Source organism: Panthera tigris, chromosome C1 (assembly GCF_018350195.1).
Source record: "Panthera tigris isolate Pti1 chromosome C1, P.tigris_Pti1_mat1.1, whole genome shotgun sequence".
In the NCBI taxonomy this organism is placed as follows: Eukaryota; Metazoa; Chordata; class Mammalia; order Carnivora; family Felidae; genus Panthera; species Panthera tigris.
In genome coordinates, this window is record NC_056667.1 from 17,819,577 (window position 1) to 17,827,405 (window position 7,829).

The window sequence follows — 7,829 nt, forward strand, 5'->3', positions numbered from 1 at the left end:
GGTGGCAAAGGAAAAGCTGTGACTCCTTGGCCTTGTTCTGGCAGGAGGAGACAGAGGAAACCATTTTCTCCTTGTTGCTGGGCCTCAGGGAGGCTGGAGGGACCTGGACGCTGTTCAGGGTGGACCTGATCAGAGATCTGTGCTCCTGGGAAGAGTTTGGCTCTCCCCGGCCACACAGCAGCAGGCCGAGGCCCAGAGCAGGAGAGCTGGCTCCTAAGGCAGCCAGTGGAAGCATCCAGAAGCCTATGGCTTTTGGATGTCGTAGGCTGTGATACCCAGCAATCTGTATTTAAGTTTTTCTTAAAAACAATTGTTAGGGGCGCCTGGGTGGCGCAGTCGGTTAAGCGTCCGACTTCAGCCAGGTCACGATCTCGCGGTCCGTGAGTTCGAGCCCCGCGTCAGGCTCTGGGCTGATGGCTCGGAGCCTGGAGCCTGTTTCCGATTCTGTGTCTCCCTCTCTCTCTGCCCCTCCCCCGTTCATGCTCTGTCTCTCTCTGTCCCAAAAATAAATAAAAAACGTTGAAAAAAAATTAAAAAAAAAAAAAACAATTGTTAGAATTGTTTCCTTTCTATCAGCTTTGAGTCTTTGGTAAAGTTTGTTTGCCAAAACAGCCAAATCTCAGCAATACAAGAATGTGGGACTATCTAGACTTCATTTCTAATAGGAAATAGTAAAAAAGAAAGAAAGAAAGAGGAAGAGCCTCCATATGCTCCACAGGAGAGGGTTTTCTAAATGAATAATGATATGTCTGAAAACGCAAGCTGAGCACAACCTCGCATGTGAATGGTGCTGGAGAAAATGTTTGGTGGCCGAAGACTCCCCATATTTTGTCAAATGAGAGCGAGCATGGCCTATACTATGTACGACACAAGCCTGGTTAAAACAAATACACACAGAGAGGGGGAGAAAGTCTTAAATGATATGATTGTAATATGGAAATATTCATGGAATTATCTCTGGGTGGGAGTAGAATTACAGGTGATTCTTATTCTCTTTCCTTTGCTTATCTGCACTTCCTAAAGTGCTTATAGGCAAGAAATTTTTTTTTTTTATATTAAGGAAAAGCAAGGCTACTGAGCAAAACAAAAATACATTAAAGAAATGCGTTGAGCTAGGCTGTACCCACCTCCTGCAATTCCCTTTCCTCTCTCTTAGCCAGACTCCCTCTTCTTCAAAGCCAGCTGGGATGGTTTCCTCTCCTGCAAGATGCTCTTGACAAGTTTAGCCCCAAGCAGGTTCACTTTAAAAAAAAAAAATTATTTATTTATTTGGAGAGAGAGAGAGAGAGAGAGAGAGAATCCCAAGCAGGCTGTCAGTGCAGAGCCCGACATGGGGCTCGAACCCATAAACTGTGATATTATGACCAGAACCGAAGTCATGAGTCAGATGCTTAACCGACTGAGCCACCCAGGCATCCCAACCACAGGCTCAATTTAAAGGTCCCTTTAGGGCTCTGATTCTGCACATTGGCATTGTCCAGTGTTATTCTTCAGGTGTGCTCCTGTTTAAGACTGGAAAGGACAAGGGGCACCTGGGTGGCTCAGTTGGTCAAACGTCAGACTTTGGTCACGATCTCATGGTTCATGGGCTTGAGTCCCACGTCGGGCTCTGTGCTGACAGCTCAGAGCCTGGAGCCTGCTTTGGATTCTGTGTCTCCCTCTCTCCCTGCCCCTCCCCTGCTCATGCTCTCTCTCTCAAAAAAGAATAAACATTAAAAAAAAAAAAAAAAAAAGACTGGAAAGGACAACTCAGGTCAGGGCAAGGTGAGACATTAGCACCATCTTTGAAAAACCCTAACTGTAACCCTAACCCTAACCTGTTGCGTGAATAAGAGTCTCCTTTTATGTAACAGGAAAATGGGGGTGGGGAGGGGAAGTGGGAACACATATCAAGGAGATGAATTCTTTTGATTTAAGGAAATAGCTTTCAGTACGGTGGTGTGGCTGATTTTAGGATGGGCTGCTCTTGGTTGTTGGCGGTATTCAGTGAATGGCTGTGACCACTGGTAGATATTTCATAATAATTCCATTCTTTGGTCTTTAAAATTCAATGGCTCTTGTCTTCCCAGTGAGGGAGAAAACATTCTGAATGCAAAGAGATCTTCCACGTGGCCGAGTATAGAGCAACTATCCAACATTAAATTGGCCTTTAAAAAAAATTAATGTTTATTTATTTTTGAGAGAGAGAGAGAGCGCCAGGGAGGGGCAGAGAAAGAGGGAGACACAGAATCTAAAGCAGACTCCAGGCACTGAGTTGTCAGCACAGAGCCCGATGTGGGGCTTGAACCCACGAACCCTGAGACCCTGACCTGAGCCGATGTCGGACACTTAACCAACTGAGCCACCCAGGCGCCCCTAAATTGACCTTTATAGCAGCAGATTCACCCTGCTGGTTCTCTCTGGTTCAGCTTGCCAGAAACACGCATTCGTTTGCTTTCTAATAAATTTCTCCAATGCACCTTGCGTCGTCTTGCCTCTGAGCCTTTATCCAAGCTGTGCTGCTGCCTGGAATACACTTCCCACCCCCCTTTTTTCCTAATTCTGGCTCATTCTTCAGACCTCTTCTCAAATTCTCTTCCTCCAGGAAGCCTTCCCTGTGTGAGCCCCGGTTCTGTTCCCCTGCCCTCCTGAATCTCACCCATCCTCATGTACATCACACTGTAGGATTAGTTTCCTGCTGTTGCCAACTGTGGGGACAAAAGGTGTACTTTTCTTTCCTTGATCTCTCAGTGGATCAGCCTCCGAGAGGAAATAGACGGTAATGTTTTCTCAATGACTAAGTATGGGGGCGGTGGGGGGGTGGGAGCTGGCCAGGGCTTCTGTACTGACTGTGGAACACCCTAAGCTGTAAAAAAAAAAAAAAAAAAAAAAAAAGCACATCTTAAAATGACAAATACTCAGGAATGTGACGTGCTTCGTGCTTCTGTGCTTCCGTCCCTTCTTTCAACACCCAGGGATGCCGGAACCAGTTCTGCAGAAGCAAGAGCACCAGAGGGCAGAGGGCTGGGGGAGGGGGGAGTGCTGTTCCCTTGGTTGATGACTCAGCAGTCAGAGAGCCTGAAGGGGGTCCCTGATCCTTCATGGAGGGAAGAACGAGGCAGGTGCAAAGCCCTGGTGACCTACCCCCAAGCCTCTTCTTAGAGAAAAGCCTGAGAATCAGACTCACTTTGCAGTCCGTGGCTCCAAGCCTCAGCTGTGTCGATCGGGGACATTGACTTAGCGTCCCAGGTCGGGAGCCTGGGTCTGGTCCCAACCTTGCACCTGACTCTAGGTGACCTGAGTGGGCCTTGTCCCCTCTCTGGGCCTCTGTTTCTCTGTCAGTGAGGAGACTTGGCCCAGAAGGCCTCTAAGAGCTCTTGGAATTTGAATGGCCCCAGTTTCTATGTCATTAAGGTGTTGGAAACCCCAGAATTCCGTTCATGGCTACTGCCAGTGACACACGCACACATTCAGCCCAGTGTTTATTGACTCTGCTTATAATTTCAGCTGTCTCTCGGGGTGAGGAATTCTTGAAGCTCATTACCTGCTTAGAAGACCATGCTTCTGCATAAAAACAAGATCTGTGTAAAAGACCTCTCTGACCTCAGCCGTAGCAATCTCTTACTCGACACATCCCCAAAGGCAAGGGAATTAAAAGCAAAAATGAACTACTGGGACCTTATGAAGATAAAAAGCTTCTGCACAGCAAAGGAAACAACCAACAAAACTAAAAGGCAACCAACGGAATGGGAAAAGATATTTGCAAATGACATATCGGACAAAGGGCTAGTATCCAAAATCTATAAAGAGCTCACCAAACTCCACACCCGAAAAACAAATAACCCAGTGAAGAAATGGGCAGAAAACATGAATAGACACTTCTCTAAAGAAGACATCCGGATGGCCAACAGGCACATGAAAAGATGCTCAACGTCGCTCCTTATCAGGGAAATACAAATCAAAACCACACTCAGATATCACCTCACGCCAGTCAGAGTGGCCAAAATGAACAAATCAGGAGACTATAGATCCTGGCGAGGATGTGAAGAAACGGGAACCCTCTTGCACTGTTGGTGGGAATGCAAATTGGTGCAGCCACTCTGGAAAACAGTGTGGAGGTTCCTCAGAAAATTAAAAATAGATCTACCCTATGACCCAGCAATAGCACTGCTAGGAATTTACCCAAGGGATACAGGAGTACTGATGCACAGGGGCACTTGTACCCCAATGTTTATAGCAGCACTCTCAACAATAGCCAAATTATGGAAAGAGCCTAAATGTCCATCAACTGATGAATGGATACAGAAATTGTGGTTTATATACACAATGGAGTACTACGTGGCAATGAGAAAGAACGAAATATGGCCCTTTGTAGCAATGTGGATGGAACTGGAGAGTGTGATGCTAAGTGAAATAAGCCATACAGAGAAAGACAGATACCATATGTTTCCACTCTTATGTGGATCCCGAGAAACTTAACAGAAACCCATGGGGGAGGGGAAGGAAAAAAAAAAAAAAGAGGTTAGAGTGGGAGAGAGCCAAAGCATAAGAGACTCTTAAAAACTGAGAACAAACTGAGGGTTGATGGGGGGTGGGAGGGAGGGGAGGGTGGGTGATGGGTATTGAGGAGGGCACCTTTTGGGATGAGCACTGGGTGTTATATGGAAACCAATTTGACAATAAATTTCATATATTAAAAAAAAACTCGTAGTATTGTACACTTTAACAAGTGAATTTTACTAATGTAGATTATAATGTAATAAAGCTGACTGAAAAAAATCCAAAAAAAAAAAAACAAACCAAGATCTGTGTCTCAAGCTAGAACTGGGGGACCAGTTTCACACACGCCGTGGGAGCCAGGAAGTGAACAGAATGTGGGCTTTGGGCAGACAGACCCCAGTTCGAATCGCAGCTCTGAACCCGAGGTGTGCAGGTAGGTCTGTAGACCGTTTCTGAGGAGGGGCTCTCATGTGTCTCCTCTGTTGCAGAAAGAGGAACCAAAGACCAAGGGAAGTCCTTTAAAAACCTTTACAAAAACCTGGACCCCTGGGTGTGTGGGCATGGGGATGGCTGGAGTGATACACATTCCCTCGGGGTCTGAGTTGCCCATAGCTCCTGAAGCCAAAATTCAGGGACAGGGGAAGCAAGGGCATTGCATTCTACAAATTAGGCATCGCAGCTGGACTGCAGTTATTTGCGGGGCTGCGGGTGGGTGGCGTGGTATTCCGTGACAGAGCCTGGAGCTCAGAGATAGGCATGGCGGGTGCGGGGAGTCTGAGCCCCTCTTGGAATCTGGCTGCTGAGATGTCCACGTAGTGCCCTGAGAAGCCGGGGCTTACAGCGGGGAGTATGATTTGCGCGAATGGATGGGACTCACCCTGGAGGGAGGCACTGACGCCTGGAGAGAGGCCTCCCACCTCCTGCTGATGATTTTCCCAAAGCTCTCATTCTGTGTCATCACGTGCCAAGGGGTGGGGCTGCCTGGGCTGGAATGGGTCCTGGGGCCAACCAGTATCTCTTGAGTAATTGACTCATGGAACCGACTCGCTCATTTAGATATAATTTCTGGTCTTTTTTTTTAACCCCCAAACTCTCATCACGTTAGCCCCACTTTGCGCACAGTGAATACACTCAAGGAAGCTGGAAGCTAACAGCCATCGATCAAGTCCTCAATGACGGGAAATGAGAAGTTACAGTTAGGGGACAAAGGTACTCTTTGGTCTCCCACTTCTGTTCCTTTCCTCGCCATTCACTCACCAAGCAGCACCGATCGCCCCTCGGAGCAGATGCTGGGTTGAGGAAGGACGGTTATTCACGTGGGACAGGAATTTGGGATCTGGGATGGTGTCACCTAATGCACGATCTCTGGCTGTCTTATATGTAAGCCAGTCAAGGCCAGCCCTTTACCGACTCCAATTCGTAGATCAGTGCCCTCGTTCATTCCTTCATTAATTGATTCAAAACCAAACTTGCACCCCATGCCAGGTGCTGGTGCCAGGAGGAAAACTCCCTTCCTTAAAGGAGTTCTTGGGATGCGACACGCGGTACCCTAACCACTCCCTCTCCCAGCTCCAAGAACCCGTGCAATTCAGCAGTCCTGCGAACCCACCTCTGTCCACATCATGGGCAGCAAACAGGCCAAGAGACCCTCCAAAGGCCTGGTGTCAGAAGGCAGAGTGGGAGGTGATCAGGATCACTCAGAGAGAAAGTTCTGCCCTGTTGTCTGGAAAGGATCTACTGTACATCCATTCAAGGGGATAGCTGCTGCAACCGGACCACAAGCTGTAATATGCACAGTCTCTTTGTGAATTGGTGAGGACATCTGGTTACAAGAAACAGGCAGCCCGGGGAGATGGTTTAAAACTCCGATGCCAGAAAGCTAGGGACAGGGCTGCAGCTGGGCTCCGGGGATGGACGGGAGCCAGGGTTTATAACTTCTCATTTCGGCAGCTCACCTGGACGCCTCATTCTTGTTTCTTCTGAAGGTTTTTAAAGGTCTAAAAGGTTTTAAAATGTGAATACATTCCCAGGTCCTGCTCCTGCAGAACAAATCTGCAGAGTTCCATACTGAACTCCCAAAGCCCTCCAGGGGGACTGAGTCCCAACTGCCCGGAACAGTGACCTGTCTCGTTATGTACCTGAACAGGCTGCTTTCCCTCCCTGCCTGGCTTCCCACTCCCCTCTTGGTGCTTTCTGGAATCCCAGAACTGCCTCTTATTCCCAAATCCCAGTCTCTGGGGCAGCTGCTGGGGACCCCAACCCAAGATCCTTGTGCGATGAGTGGTGAGGACCCTTTGAGAAATAATAGCAGTACATCTCCATTCAATCCTGCCATTTTCTCTAAAAACAGTAGATACCAAAGACCATTAGGGGATTATTTAAATGTGATATAAACCTAGAACATTAGAAATAGATACAAACACCTAGGTACAATACATAATCTCAGTGCGCTAAAGAATTAAAATGTTGGGGCACCTGGGCGGCTCAGTTAAGCATGCAATCCTTGATTTTGGCTCAGGTCACGATCCCAGGGTCTTGGCATGGAGCCCTGCGTCAGACTCTGTGTTAAGCAGGGAGCCTGCTTAAGATTCTCCCTCTCCCTCCGCCCCTCTCCCCTGCTTGCACTCTCTCTCTCTTCCAAATAAAATTTTAAACAATTATTTAACAAATTTTTATTCACTTAAAAAAATAAAGAATTACAATGTGGCTTTAGCATAAGGCGTCTCCCCCTAACCTTCAACCAAGGCCGCGGCCCCGGGGCTCACTCTATGCACTTCCCGGCCGCCCTATACATGAGGGCTCTGTAAACAGTTGAGTGCTGAGCATGCCCAACAAATTATTATACTGAACATCATGCTCTCTCCTAATGCTTCCTATGGCTTTTTGTTGATGACTTAATGACTCTAAAAGAGCTGGCATTGAGAATTACTAAAAAAGCTCGGCCTATCTCAGAAATGAAACTTGGAAAACAACGCTTGAAAAAATAACAAGGCTTAAAAACACACACGCACGCACGCACACACACAACAGCAAGGTTTAAGGAAAGGGATCGAATGGTTCCTTCTCAGAAGACCAAGACAATACTGATGATGGCTTTTGGTTTTTTGAAGTTACCTCCATGAAGCAGCTGGGTCTCAGAAAGAACGTCAATTAGCAACCGTCTGGGCATTTTCCTGAAGACTTGGCCCTGAGCCACAGCCTTCCCTAGCTCTGTGGCTTTCAGTGTTTTCCCTCCTCTGTGCTCAGGGATGTGGACAAGCCCTAACTCCTGCAGAAATGCATACGTGTGGGTGCGTGCATGTGCACGTATGTGGGAGCCCCAGCAGTGGTGAAGGCCTCTTGCCAGTTTA